Source organism: Corvus brachyrhynchos, unplaced genomic scaffold (genome assembly GCF_000691975.1).
Source record: "Corvus brachyrhynchos isolate BGI_N302 unplaced genomic scaffold, ASM69197v1 scaffold23, whole genome shotgun sequence".
Lineage (NCBI taxonomy): Eukaryota > Metazoa > Chordata > Aves > Passeriformes > Corvidae > Corvus > Corvus brachyrhynchos.
This window is the reverse complement of record NW_008238983.1, coordinates 5,724,905-5,741,275: the sequence shown is the minus strand read 5'-3', so window position 1 is coordinate 5,741,275 and position 16,371 is coordinate 5,724,905. Positions and strand designations below refer to the sequence as shown.

Sequence of the window (16,371 nt, the reverse complement as noted above, 5' to 3'; positions counted from 1 at the left end):
AAAACACTCAAAACTTATTATGCATTCAGTGTTGGCTATTCACTAAAACAAGATGTCCCTGCTAAACTCAAACTCCCGAATGATCTTTGAAAAGTTATGTAAAATACTCACTGGTACTAAACCAACATCTTAATTTATGGCCCTATTGATCACTGTTTTTGTTGTGAGATTTCAAGTGTAAATAATTCACTCAAAGGCTAACTACACGTTTCCTTTTTCTACGTGTTTTTGTCTGTAAGAATAAAATACAAACAATTTGAAAACAGAATGCATTTCAGAGTGCCTTCTGAAGGCCTTTATCTTCAGTTATTAAATAGTAATGCAAAGGCCAAAAAAAATAGCTTATCTATGTAAATGAAAATGTCCTACTGAACTACTCCTCTAAGGTCTGTATGGTTCCAAGAGTTAGAAACCAGTTATCTAATTGGGTAATCACCAATGTAGCAGTTTATCTTAAGGTGTCTTAATTTAAAGATGCTCTTTGTCAGTCTCTTAAATTTACATACCTTCACGAACTTCTACATATAAAGCACATCATACCTGCAGAGACTCTGCAAGTAGCTGCCCACTAGCAAGACATCAATAAGAACAATTTTGTATGTGTTTCAGACTACTTGAGAAACAGCACAATGATTTCAAAAGTTTAGGAATGCCAGAATATATATATCTAATATTTTTAGCTGAGACAAAATAGGCATTGTCAAGAATTTGTAGGTTTTATTCCTTTCTTTCAAAAATATTCATCCTCACACTAGGGTTTCTATAGCACCATCATTATCACATAATAGAGAGCAAGTATACTCTGATCCCTTAAATCATTCTTTTGTATATTTTTAATGTAAAACAGTGTGAAAGAAGCAGACAAACTGTAGCTCTTCAGTTTATCCTTAGCTTCTCTTTCAAACAAAAAGTTTGTTTCTCTAACAGTGCCAGATGCATGGTACCAATCCTGCCATGAGCATGGGCCACTGTGGAAGCAGAACAGCCTAAGATGGCTTTCACTTACCCTGACTGTCAGCCCTCAGAACTGTATCAAACTCAACAGGTATGTTCACGGACAGAGAGAGAACCTGAAGTAAATAATACCTTCAACTTCTCAATCTTAATTCACCTGGCCATTCAGCAAAACCCTGCATGAGCTACCAAAATCTAGGGCATAGAGTTGGCCTCGGACTGGTCAGCTTCACAGATCCCTTCTGCCTCTGCAACCTGTGCACACTCTCCGTCACAATGTAATATTGGCTAGCCGTACCTCCCTAATACTGTATCTGCTTTCCTCAACCAAAATGTCTTACCTCTACTGTCCAGAAAGAGGGGAAATCTAAAAAACAAACAAACAAACAAAAAAAAAACCCCTCTTCTTAGAAGAACTTTGACTCCCAGAAGAAAGAGATGGAGATGGAAATCTAGATGTGAGCTCTGATGATAATTGTAGCAAAGTGTTAAGTTTCATTATGCAGAATCTTGCACAGAATTTACAAGCCTCTATTGATCAAATGCTTTATAGGAGCTGTACACAAATTTCCTCTCACAAAGAAATAAATAATCACTCAATATCTTCTGTTTCCCAGAAAATAATTGCCCAGAAAAAAGATTTCTTCCCTCAGCTGTGTAGATCTCCGCAAAGCCAACAACATGGGCCAAAGATTATAAGGTCTCAACTGCATAGTCACCTCCCACCCGAAGAACTAGCTTAATTTATGCAACAGAACAAAAGTAAGTGATCAATTTTCAAATGATACTTAGAGATAATGTACATGTATTGTACAGTAACAAGCATTAGTGTGCCCAAGATAAATATTTAAATATCTTAGGGTGAAAATTACTACATGGAATCAATGGTATATTATAATCCTGTGGAAGAAACTAGTACTAATTCATTGCCCTATGGAACTTATTAAATCATGTCCCATCAAAACTCTAAAATCTTTTTTCAGATTGTGGCTAGTGTGAATCTCTATGTCACTCAAGCCAAAGTTATATATAAAGAATCCATTGTTTTATTCTTCTTCCTCCTTCTAAAACAATATTTAACTATAATGATTTATACATTTTACAAAAATTTGCCAAATATGTACTTAACTGTCCAACATTCTTTTCTAAAAATCATTGTGAAGTAAAAGGCTATTTAAAAGATCTTAAGAATTTACCTTCCATAAATAAAACAAACATCCTGTACTTTGACAGATCTGCATACAGAGTTGTATATAATTATTAAAAAACAACTGGCAAATTTTTCTATTATATATAAACAATGACTGAAAAATCCCACTAAATAATGAGGTAGGTCAGTTTGGATGGCATCACGACAGAAGTTGCAATATTTATAGGAAAAATAATCCCTAGAGTTCATAAATATTTTAAGTATTCCCAATGACTTTCAAGTAATTAAGAAACAATGCAATGATTATTAATTATGTTATAAGAAGGTTAATTTTATAGACTTTGATATGAGTCACAGTAAACAGTAGTTATTTACTAAGATTAAAACAATAATATTAAGATCTGTGCCTTGAAATTATAACAGTTTGAATTTTTGCAGAATTAAGATTTCCAATACATACGTACAATAGCTACAATAAAAAATGCATATAAAAAGTAGGCTCTGTAGCTCCAAATAGCAGACTGATGATAAAACTAGTTTTGGATGCTGTCAACAACAAAGTACGTTTCTCTTTGAAAATTGCTTCCATGCTGTATCATACGCTGCATAGTAATGGGCTGAGATTTAGGTGAGAATGCAGACATGCAGAAACAGCTTGAAGTTCTTTTCCTAACCAAAGAAATTGTGGTTACTATTTCTAAGGAATAAAACAAAAGACTGTCAGATTTCAATATTAAAAGGTGTGTTGCACTCTACAACTGTTGTATAGTGTACAGTCATTCATATACAGCTATTGTTCAGAATATTTTAAAATACATATGCAAAGGGAAAATTTAAAAAATTAATATTTTTTTAATGCAGTTATTGCACCAGTCATATCAGTTTGTATCTATGCTCAGTAAAAAGAGAGACAATATTTGATTTGCAATTCTGCATATGATTAATTTTGTCCAAAAGTAGCTTAGGGAGAAACAATCAATAAATACATTTTGAAAAATAACAAAACCACCTGGGGGTATGATTGCAAACAAACAGAACGTTTCAGGTATGTATTTATGGCCAATCTCACTGGTAAAGTTGTTCATCTGGTTTCCCAGCTCCTTCTCTGACACTATAAATCTCACAGTACAGCCATTTCTTCCAGTGACAAAATGTAGGTAATAAAAATTCACCAATGTACTTAAATTTTAATTTTAGCATGATTAATTTACCATTGGGCTTGTGCTTTAATTTCTTTAAAATTAGATATCTGTGTTCCCATATACAGCATTAGATACTGAAGTAATTTTACTTACTGAAAAATTGATGCCAAAGGTGCATTACAACATTTCAGTACCTGCTTCCCAAATATGCAAAGGAACAATGTGAATATTCTAAGTAAAACAAGACACAGCTCAGAAGTGAAACGCATGATCTAGCTAGTCAGCAGAATTTTGATATTTTCCAGAAATAAAGAAAATTCCATACATCATAGTAAAAGCTTTTAAGTTCTCATACTGACTCTCCTGTTCTTGTCAGTCAGAGCAAGACAGATTTCTCATTTTTCTTTCTTTTGACTTTTTACCTAAATAATAGCTAACTGCATAACTGTAGTACAGTCATTCATAGATAGCTATCTATTGCTCAGAATATTTTAAAATATATATGTAAAGGAAAAATTTAAATATTTAATCATTTTTTAAAAATGCAACTACTGCCTCAGTCATATTGTTTTGCATTTATCCTCAGTAAAAAGAGGGAGAAGGTTGGACTTTTAATTCTGCATACAATTCATTTTTTTCCAAAACTAGCTTATGGGAAAATGATCAATAAATTGCATAAGTGCAATTATGGTACAATTGTAAGTATGACTAGAATAATATTGTAAATATACTTAAATGGCTGACATTCTATATTAAAGAAACAAACAAAAACACTGACACACTTCATAGTTAAAAAACCAGCATCATGTTTCAGCAGTTCTGCAAAATATTACAGAATTCTGATGTAGTTAATTTTTTATAAGGTGGTAAGAAATTTACTTCTGTTCCTGTTATGATTTACTCTGCCCTCCTGCTGTTGTCTCCTCTTATACATTTCTCTCACATCTTTACCACTGTTTCTCCTTTCCTTCCCCCATGGCTTATTTCAAGCTATTAGAGAATCCTACACCTCCTGTATCATCACGGAGAGTTCTTGTAGATTCTTCAACTAGTACATTATTTTAAAAAGTCTAAAATAGTTTAACAAGAATTTAGATTTTCTTGTTTTAATTATTTAACTGTGATAAATGCAAAAATAATGCAAGACATTATACAAAAACCTTCTATGAACTACATTTCTTATTTGGAGTTTATTTTAAAGTAAAACTGTCCTTAAGAATCCCTTTTTATTTCTACTTATAGTGACTTAAAAGTCACTACAGATATGACTTCCAAAATCAGCAATGAATGAATGATTCACAAACTTACAGAAGTTCAAAACTGAGAGGCTGTTTTCATCTGTTTCAGGCAGTAGAAAAAGGCATCAGCATGCTGGAAGGTGAACACAGTTGCTAAAGGGGCTTCAGTATTACAATATCAGATTTCAGTCTTCCTTAAAACTAACTTTTCATTTGGGTATTAAAAAAACCCAACCAAAAAAAACCCCAGCAGTTCATAAAAAAAGCAAGGTGAATAAAAAAAAAAATTATCCAAAAAAAGCAAACTTAGGAAAGCACCTGATGTGCTGGTTTTGGCTGGGGTTGGGTTAATTTTCTTCACAGTAACTTGTATGGGGTCCTGTTTTGGATTTGTGCTGAACACAATGTTGATACTACAGAGATGTTTTTGTTATTTCTGAGCAGAGCTTACACAAAGCCAAGGCCTTTTCTGCCCTTCACAGCACCCCACCAGTGAGGAGACTGGGGGAGCACAAGAAGTTGGGGAAGAGACACAGCCTGGAAAGCTGACCCCAGCTGATCCAAGGGATATTTCAGACCACATGGTGTTGTGCTGAGTATGTAAAGATGGGGAAAAGAAGGAGGAACAGGGGACTTTTGGAATGATGGCCTTTGTCTTGCCAAGACTGCTACATATGATGGGGTCCTGCTCCCCTGGAGATGGCTAAACACTGCCTGCCCATAGGAAATGGTAGCCCATGGCTTTTGATTTACTTATTAAACTGTCTATAGAAGTGGAAGAACCTGTGGGTTGAGATACTCTTCTGATTCTCTCCCTGATCCTGCTCGTGGAGGAGTGAGTGAGCAGCTGTGTGGCACTTGGTTGGTGTCTAGGGTTAAACCATGATACCTGATCAAGTGCCTCATTATCTATTAAAGCTCCCAGCTGATCTCAGTGCAATATTTACCTTGAGTTTAACAGGGCTGCTTTCCCCCTGAAAGTCACATACAAAATTTAACACATATAAAATTTGAGAACAAGAAATCTAAATCCATTGGATCTCATAAACTATGACCCTACACTTTTGTAGCTCACCTTTTTTGTACATTTGTAGCTCTGCACAAAAATAGGTCTTTTGTTGCCCAGAAAAGCCTCAACTAGGTTAAAAAAAAAAAAAATAACAAAACAAATTTGTTGGATTTATCAAACTCTTGTAACAGAAAACAACATAGTGATAAACTGAATCATTCGTAACCATAACATGCTGAAAAGTACCATATTCATTTGGGAACTATTCACCAACCTACAATACAAAAAGAGGACAGGCTTATTGCAGTAAAACAATGGAACATATCCCAATCTAGTTCATAATTTATCTTAATAAAGATCCTTCTAAACTGTTTTGGGTTATGGAAACACCTACACCTTCAAAAACAATCATCTCCGGACATGCATCAAACCCATTAGTGAGTGGCAGCCATACAGCATCTTCCATCTGAGGCCCTCACTACTGATGCCCTTGTGAAACAGAGAATTTTGCTATTCCCATCCCATTATTTGATATATACAAAATCCAAAATCATCTGAGTGATGGGGGAAAATCCAGAAGCCCTGACCAACAGTTGTGGAAGTTAATCAAAAGATACTCTTCTCCCAAATCAGTTATACTTCAAGTAGTTTTTCACATTTTTTATACATCAAGTAACAAAAATTTTTCATTTCAAAATAAATAATTATAGAAAAAATAAAGAAACCATAAATGGAAAAGAAATTTTTACATTTCTGTGTTTTAACTCATAAATTTAAATTTCAAGTGTCTTTCCAACATTTTTCTTAAACAAAAGAAAAACTAGTTTTCAACTAATTACACCTCAGATATTCAAAAGAAAAAAAACCATTCAAACATTAAAAAAAAAATTATTGTTGGTTAAAAAAAACCCAAACCAAAACAAACAAAATAAAACCACCAGAACTTGTTAGTTTAAATTACTCAAAGATTTAATGTTATATTGACAGGCCTAATGCCACACTGCAGTGGCAGAAGATCATGAGTCTAATACATCTTCAGAGTCACTAATTTAAAGCAGCTAAGCTAATTTTTTATCATTCCCTTTAATTTTTTCATCTAATTTGTGAAATCTTGTAGAGACAATGCAGGGGATAGGAGGAAGAAAAGGCTGCTCCAGCTTTGGACTGCCAAGCATAACTCATATGATTAACTACAAAACAAATTTCTATATTCTGACGTTCCAAAAGCCCCGTTTAAAGAGAAAAAAGGCAGGACAAAACCTTATTTATACAGAAAGTGAAACTACTTTTCTTAAAGAACTGTCTTATGAAATGTCTTTCACAAAACTTGCTGCAGTCATCCTCAAATCACCACTGAGAGCCCTAATATGTCCAAATATGCAACCTCACAAAAAATATGTGAGTGTGTCCTTGATGGGGACTGTTTGGCCTCGCCCAGCACATTTTCACACAGTTTAATGTAGGACACACCAAAGTAAGATATACATCATCTGCAAATCTAGAGAATTTCCACACTAGGGTGTTTCTTGAGCAACTTAGATACAATCACTTATTTTTTCAACTGGAAGGGGAGTTTCATAAACTGGAAAGCTATTGGCTGTTAAGGGATCTCATGTTGCTCATTAATTTCACGTTTCCAAGTTGTTGAACAAGCCTTTTAGAAATCTGAGGGGTTTTTTGTCTAGAGTTTTCTCTAGCTGCAAAACATCTTAAAAAGCTGTCTTATTGTCACAATTACTAATTGTATTTGGAACAATCTGTGTACTTTGGAGATAGTAGTTTTATGGTAAGAAATGTGAGGTAGCGCACAAGTTTTGCAGTTATATGTCATTATTTCATAAATATGGTATAGTAATTGTTCCTTCCATCTAAAATACTACCAGATTTTTACAGTCTATACTAGGGAAAAGATTGTTCCCTTGAACTTTGGAGTATATTATTTGCTGTTAAAACTTCACTTTTACAAACAGTCACAGTGGTCACCACATAGCTGTACACATAAATATTCAACTATGCCTCTAGAGTGGATAAAATTAAAAGTAAATCCTTTACAGACCTTCTGCCCTTCAGCTAAAGCTTCCAGGTTTAGAATAGATTTATATACTTCATCTGTTTCTAGTTAGGCAGACTCTTCACTTGAAAACATTCAGGGAAAAAAAGTCACACAATGATGACTTGATATGTCTAAACCTTTTCCTCTATTCAGAGAATTCATACTTGAGAGCATTAGTGAAACCTTGCAACAAAACAAGCAAACCCTAATCCCTGTGCTGAATCAGTGGCTACTAATGGTTTCCAAACCCATTAGAGGACATTATGATATTTTAATGCTGCAGGGGCTGACAAGTCTTTCCTGAATTGTTTTCACTGGGTAATGTTGCACTTGACCTTTTGTGTCCCATCATATAAAACTTTTATTTTTAACGCTTCAAATTTTACAGAACATTTTTCTTGTTCACATTATTAGAACTGTGTACAATTAAAATTATTTTATAGTGAACTTGAGATTTTATCCTTTATGGTCATTAAAAATACAGACATTCTTAAAGCACACATCTACATATGCAAGGAGTCATATTCTCCCTTCTATTATAGTGACTTAGGAAGTGCCCCCAAGAAGTAGAGAATTTTTTTTATTATGCAGAAACTTGCACTGCAAATCCAATTGTGTAAGTAATTTCTTTTGAACCGGCATTACATTATCAATTCTTAAATTTTTCAAGAGTTCAAAAAAATGTGTGAAGTTAACAGTGTTGGAGTACACAATCTATACCAAAATAATTTTTATATTGGGAGGACTCCAGGTGTCAAAAATTAAGCAGTGTCAGATGAGAGTTTAACACATGCCCAACAAGAACAGTCGTTTTGCAATCCAAACTTCCTTCTCTATTTACCTCCCTTGATGAATAAGTTGATAAAACTATCCTTAGTAAATAAGCATCAGCCTAATGGGAAGCCTACAGGCTAAGGAATGGCCTTCTCCTTGGGTTATTTTATCATAAACTCATCTAAATTCATTTTGCCATTCTGACAGACCAATGGAGAGCTGATGGTGTGGGGTCTGAGGTACTGTTAAAAAAGTAGAGTTCTCCTGTGACTGCAGAGAGGGATGGGTCATATTTCCAATTAAGGCACAATGCAAAGTTTTCAGATTAGTAAATAAAAACCAAATCCACAAAGAGCAAACAAACAAAACCCCCACATCTCCTGATGATTCCTGGATATTCAGTGAGCTTCAAAAACAGCATACTGCATTATACTTCCAGTACTTGCAATGTGGAACATCATTATCTTGAAGTAAATGTGAATTTGTTTTCATTAAGTTCCTACAATTTTATATGGCATAATGAAACCACATATGAGAAAAATCCAGAATTCCTCCAGAATATTTCAGGAATAAATAAAGGAAGCATTACACTACCTAGAGACCACAATGAATACCAAATATCTCAACTATTCTTTAATTTGATAAGAAATATTAACAGGATGTACACAGACAATTTACTGGGGAGTTCTGAAAGTGAACAACATGTGTAAAAAAAGTTATTTTTTTACTAGCAGGAGATTGCTAGGGCTTCCAAAACAGTTCTATACAGGAATAGTGTTTGATATTTAATGGGAAAAAAAAAAATAATTATACTGGGTCTTCCATTTTCCTGCCTATGGAGAGACAGGAAGGTGGCCAATGGGGAAAAAGGGTTGGAAGAAGGGAAATCACTCAGAGATGAACAGGTAAAAACCAGGGGTGAAGTTCATGCTTGCTGCCTACTTCTAATTAAAGCAACATTTCTTTGAAGAATTTTCTTTCTTCCTAGGACTAAACCTTTGTTTAATGTCCCTAAAGAGACATCAGTTTTGTGCTGGACTGTTATAACAGGTTTCTGGTCTCATTGCCAGCAAAAATGAAACTAAGATCCAAATACCAGTAATGGCCTCAGTTTTGGAGCTGTGCCCCACCTCACATGGTAAACTAATTGCTCAGTTTGTAATTATTCAATGCAGGGTCTTGGATTTCAAAGGATTCAAATTCCTGGAAAATAATCTGGGGAAATAATTCAGTCTTATTTCAAATGATGAAAAATTGATACAAAAAATTATCATTTTGTTGCTTTTCTTGCTATGTACAATAACAAAAAATAGTGGACTCTTCCAGCATGATATGGACTACATTTCTCTCATCTCTTCTTTCATTGTATTGCTGCTGCTTACAATGAAAATAACTATAATGAGACAGTGCCTCTGGAAACATCTGCAATAATTTTTTTGCAAGTCAAGTTTTTTACAATTTTCCTTTTTCAAGTTAATATTGTTGCTGCACTTACTATGGAAATGGAGATGTAGAGGAATGAACTATGCAGAAGACTAAAAATATGACGAATTAATTGAAGAAATTAGTTTTTCATAACTTATAAAGATGACAGGCATTCTTTTGCTCAGAAGACTGCTAGTTTGCCAGTGTCATATAATTTGCAAATACTTCACAACCATTTTGAAAAAAGATAGCTAACTATATGTAAAATGTTATGTCTGCTGCTGCTTAAGGAGAGAAAGATGTTCCAGCAGACAGAAATATGACTACTAACAGTAAAGACAAAAATAGCATCTTTGAGCAGAATGACTGGGCAGGAGATAATTTTTTCCATTTTGGCATATCCATGAATATGCTCTTAAAAATATAACAGTGAAACAAATAAGTGGATTACTTGGTTCTCCAAGATAGCATTGGCCAGCTAAGTCACAGAAAACACCTCACAGATATATTAGAAACCAAAGACAGTCTTAAAATTAAGCATTAAATAAGCTAGCACTGTAAGAAAGCAGAGATAAGAGTGAGAAAGACTCTAACACTGAAAAATTGTCCTTGAGGTATTTGCTGACAAGTTTCAACAGCAAAAAAGCTTCCTTGGTTCTTGTAAAAATGTTAATTGTATTTGTATACTTCCTGCCTCCAACCCAATTAACAGTACCACCTGTGATTTATCTGTATCAGGTTAAACCCAGCCCGAAGGTTGGATTTTCTTTGTTTGGGGTTCTGTTCTGTTTTTAAAGGGTTTTCAGTTGGGTGTAAAAGAGTTTTTGGTTGGAGGGGTGGAGAGGGTGTTAGGAGTGGTGGTTATCAAATACCATTACCAGCACAACGATTTTTTAGTATTTACATGTATATTTAAGGACATATACATATTTAATGACCTATATCTTTTTCCCTCCAATATGCAGAGAATGGTTTATTCTAGAAGTTCTGCTATTCATTGATGTAAGTTTCACATGGCAAAATAACTCTTAGGTCAAAGCTTAATTCAGTTATGTAAAGCAAATTAAAAAAATAAGAATTGCAGTCTCTGCAAATGAATGAATAAAAAGAGAAAAATGGCTTCTGTCATCTAGAGAAAAGTATAAAATTCTATTTGCCTTCAAACTTGCACATTACATACAAAGAATAATTTATGCAACTTAATAATTTACGGCATAATAATGATTTGTAAAACTGAATCATTGATGAAAGAATGCTAGTCTTTAAAGGAATACTAAATGAGAACATTCGCTCCTGCATGCAGCAGTTTCACCTTATTTACAGAATTAATACTAGAATGAAACCTCCTTCTTAGACAGTAATTACCCCAGGAGAAGCTTCTTCTCAATAAATAGGAGGCTATAACTGCCTGTAAAATAATGTCTACTTACACAACAAAATATATAATGCACTATTGGTGTTTTCTTTTTCCTACTCCCCACTGTTCACCTCCTTCCATTGTTACCATTGATGCTTCTTTTTCAGATTTGCTCTTTACACTTCACTCCATGCATTCAAACAGCCTTTAATGTGTATAATTTACCCTACTTCAGAAAAATAAGTTTTCTTATGGATTATTTGTGACTTAGTTCGCTACAAGATCATATGCATCAGAAGCAGCAGAATATAAAATTTCACTTGGGAGCATTGGCAAAATGTACGTGTTGGTATATACAGTCATTGCACCATGAACTTTATCTTTGATAAACAGGCAAAAAAGTAGAAAACATGCCCTGTTCTGGGATCGCCTTCCCTGGGAGTGTTCAAAAAATGTGTGTACATAGCAGCTGGGGATATGGTTTAGTGGTGAACAAGACTGTGCTTGTTGGACTGTGTTGTAGGACTTGATAATCTTAGAGGTCTTTTCCAACCTTAACAATTCTATGGTTCTAAGATTTGAAACCAATCTATTGGTTTGGAAATTTCTCTTAATTCTTGCTATGTATTCATTTATATGGATGAGAAAATGATAACGCAGTCACCAGCTGATACATCTCCCCATATCCAAAGAAGTGGAAAGACATTAACAAGCAACAAACTCTTTTAGAATAGGATCTCTGTGTGTTTCATCCATCCTGCCCATTCTGTTTGATTTTGTTTGTTCATTTGAGGGAAGACTACAAAGAGAAACTTAAAGGCAGTTGTTGCGATCCAGTTTAAACCCAGAAGAGCAAAGAAAATTAAGCCTCTGTGTATAAACTGGAAAGAACTTTGAAGGTCAGAAAGAAAGAAAGAAAGAGAAAGAAAGAAAGAAAAAGAAAGAAAGAAAAGTGTGTGGGGGGGGGGGGGGACAGGGAGGGAATGACAGGGGTTAGGTGGGAGCATATCACCCATCCGAGGGTCCCAAGGACATCTCATCGCTCCCCTCCATGTGGTCTTCTGGTGGTGAGGGTTCCCCATCACGATGCCATGCCACCACACGCCGCCACATGCGGCCACACACTGAAGAGTACAGAATCCCGTGGATTAATATACGTTCTGGGCCAAGTGGGAATGCCCATGCTTCTCCCTTCCAGGGGGTCAGTTTGACACTGTCCCTTGCAACACTGAGGGTCTGTTGCATCATCTCTGGTGCAGGGTCTGGGGACACCTTTGGGGGGGCCTTTGATGGGCCATGACACCCCCTCTGCTGTCTTTCATGTGGATGCAGCTTCTCTCCGGGTAAAGGGGCCCCTCAGCTGAGCTGGTCTGAGCAGTGGAGGATGGGCAGTCACTGGGCCTCTCGCCAGAGGTTTTTCCAACATGCACCCAAAGCCTGTCCTCTCCCCACCCTTTGGTGCCTGTGCGTGCCTGGCAGTTGATAGCCCTGGGGCTGTGGCCTCCACTCCTGAGGTGTTAAGCTTGTGCTTGTGAATGTCCCCAGTTACTTTATCTTATCTTCATCAGCGAGTGGTCCAGGGCCTCTCAGAGCCCCATTCAGGGTGAGGTAGTCTTCTCTGATGCTTTTGTAATACAGTTTTGCTATAAGTCCTTCATGAAAATGTTTAAGTCATAAACCATAATATTTCAGTCTCTGGCAGCAGTATTCACAGGTTTCCCAACACTGTCAAGTCACAAAAAAATAAATACAGGATGTACCCATGATGATACATCTTTTGTGTATACAAGCTTGTTTGATCCCAAGTGGCTGGGCTCACAACATGCTTGCAGAACTACATTAAAGCAAATATGCACTGGCGATTTTTCTGAGATTTTTCAGGAAAGTATCTATGTGCTAATGAAATGAGAAATGAGGGAGTGTGGTAGAATCTGATTAAAACAACACATAAATACATAAAACTACATACTGAATCTTGAACAAGATTGTAGCCGAAAAGGTGTCTAAGGTCAAGGATGTGCTAATTAAGACATTTAGTTAAAAAATATTCATTAGGTAGGTGGAAACAAACAAATAATATTTACTTCCCTTCCCACATGCTATAACATGCTGCCCAATCATAGTAACTAAAAATAAACCAGATTGCTGAATTCTATTTTATGACAGCACTGAAGTTCAATTTACCTTCTTACCCTTCTCACTGAGCAAAGATAGTTCATCTAAAGATATGAAAAAATTATCCCCATGTAATCAAAACTTATAGTTAACTACAGCAGTCATTCCGAAATGTTTTATATTTATATAACTTCTCCATTTCCACTTTTAAATAAATGCAATCATTTCATCTTTAACACAGCTGGGTGAGGATGTTAGCTCCAAATGACTCCTGATTAGTTTTTTTCTCTCCCAGAGTGAAAATCCTTGGCAACTGGGTCAGTGGGACATAAACTATTGTTCAGGTACCCAGTAAATTATTTGAGTATCCAGAGAATACACAGCACAGCCTACTAAAAATCAGACTGCTTTGAAAACTGACATCAAGCAGGCCCCAAAAGGAAGAATTTTTCAGGAAGCTATCACTTGGAGTGACTTGTCCTTCACAATTTCTGTTACCCAGCTCCTACCTGGGATTGAAGAACTGAGTAGGAATGAAACAAAATTAACATTTGAAAGAATAGCTGATATAGTCATTATATTAATCATAAACGTCATCCCAAAGTGTTAATGTTAAAACACATCTCCACAAAATTGTACTTTCAAATGCATTTTTTTGACCAAATATTTTCCCACAAAGAATTCTTCACTGAATCAACCAGTTACAGCCAGCTCTACAGAGAGTGAAGTTACTTCCTTTATGCTCTCACAACTGCTTTTCCCCCAAAGCATGCATCCCTGACTGCATCAAGCCCAGGGAAGCAGCACCACACAGCAGGCTATCATACCATGCAAACATAAGAAAGCTAATGATTAAACAGCATGCCCTCTCACAATACAAATACATGAAAGAGTAGAATAAACATAGTATTTTCTCTGCCTGAACGATTTATAACTGGAAGCAAAAGCAAAAGAAACTTCATTGTGCAACCATTATTTGGTAGTTTACAGAATTGTTGCACTACACTGGCAAACTTAATTCACAATTTTCTATGAAAAGACATCTTCCCTACTGGTTCTGAGCAAGGTGATAATACACAATATAACGAGGAACAACTGATTTCATGTAGTTCTGAAAAGGACACCCTTCTCCCCCTTCCTAAGTCAGTTTTTACCATTCAAAGAATATTCAAACCAAAATGGTTTCACCTGGCTGATTTCACCTTGGAGATGGAGGGTGTACTAGAAGTTACTGATGAATATTAACACATTGATCTGTTATATAGTTTAAAAAAAAAGTGTAGTCCCTATGAGAACATAAATTGTGAGCAACATGTCTCAACTCTACAACACAAACTCAAAAGTAAAAGGAACTAATCTATACTGAATACCTTTGCAGATTTCACAGTATTGTAGAATCATAGAAAGGCTCGGGTTGGAAGGGATCTTAAAGATCATCTTGTTCTAAGCCCCCTGCTAGATCAGTTAGCTCAGGGTGGCATCTCTGCTGGATGACGTAATTTGATTTAGAAAGAAAATGATGATACAAAAGAGACACAGACATAGCTGACATCTCTGATGGCATTGTCTGCTATAATACATTTACTTAGTGTATAATTTAGCAACTAAACATTTACATACAGAATTAGATTATGGGTTTTCTTGGGAAAGATAATAAACCGAAGTTGCACAGAAAACCATTTAGTAAAGCACATAGTTTACAAATCTGACACATTATAAGGTATTTTAAAACCCTGTTCTTAAAATTAACACATCAAGATCCGCTCAAGCTGACCAACCGGAAAATAGACTAGAAGCTAAGCATTACAAATTTTGAAACCTGAATCTGACAGCCACATATTACAACTATTCTGTCAATTCATCTGCAACCAGGCTTTTTATTTAAGCAATCTTTATAATCTACACACAACAATGTCCAAAATTTCCTTAATAGCATTCCCAGCATTCAAAGGAATACTCATAGTCCCATGAATTACCAGATGGCTGGTAATCACACAAAACTGAGAGGCATGACTGATAGGCCAGAGGTCATGTTGCTATCCAAAGGGACCTGGACAGGCTAGAGAACTGGGCTGACATGAACCGAATTGAGTCCAACAAAAGAAAGTTCAACAAGACATTCATCTGGAGAAGAACCTTATACACCAGCATCAGCTGGGGGACATCCAAATGTAAAGTAACTTTGCAGAAAGAAGGACCTGAAGGTGCTTTTGTACATCCAAGTTGAACAAGAGCTAGCACTATGTCCTTTTGGCAAAGCAGGCCAGTGGCATCCTGGGCTGCAGTAGGAAGAATGCTGCTCCTAGGCTGAGGAAGTTGATCCTTCACCTCTACTCTGCACTGGTGAGGCTGCATCTGGAGTGCTGTGTCCATTTCACAGAATCACAGACTGTTCTGGGTTAGAAGGGACCTCCAGGTTCTCCCTAGTACAGCAAGGACATGTAGAAACTGGAAAGAATCAAATGAAGGTTCACAGATGACAAAGGGACTGGAACATCTCACTTGAACACCATGTAGTGATTAGGCCTAGTAACTTTGTAGACTTAAGACTACTGGAAATCATAATACTAAATATTTTATTATTAAAATTAACATTAACTACATTACAAATATATGTAATAGATGTTCATGCAATTGCAGATATTTACATCTTGATAATGCACTCAAAACTTGTATTAAATGTCAGATAATCTTCAAATGTAGCATAAGCTGCCAAAAAATGGAAAGAAACAGTGGTATTGATCCTGTTTCAAATGACAAGTGACTTGCTACTTTGCTCAAAATAGCTTGTCTTTTCTAAAAATACATCAGGTATTCCAGATGCAGACAGCAAGACTGAGTTGATACATTTTGAGGATACATTCTTAATACAGCCCTTTATCTTGAGAAAAGGTGCTGTCATTTTGCAGTCTATGACTAGCCAAGAGCTTCCATGTCTGCAGCAGAAAAAAGACTTTCCTAGTGCTTCATACAGAATTGTCTAAATTAATTGTTTTCACATTTCATCCTTTTCCTTTAAGATTTGAAACATGAAAAACAATTGATCATGGTATGCAACTTACATAAGTCATTTGACATATTCTTAATAGATACTCTGATGATCCTGAATTTGCTTGTTAAATAAAGTCACAGGCTCTTAATTTACAAGACTTCT

At 35.7% G+C, this 16,371-nt stretch overlaps 1 protein-coding gene across 4 annotated transcripts in view; it reads right to left on the bottom strand.

Moving 5' to 3' along the window:
• CDH18 (cadherin 18) overlaps window positions 1-16,371 on the bottom strand; it is a 520,804-nt gene that overhangs the window by 470,332 nt on the left and 34,101 nt on the right. The gene's annotated exons all lie outside the window — the stretch shown is intronic.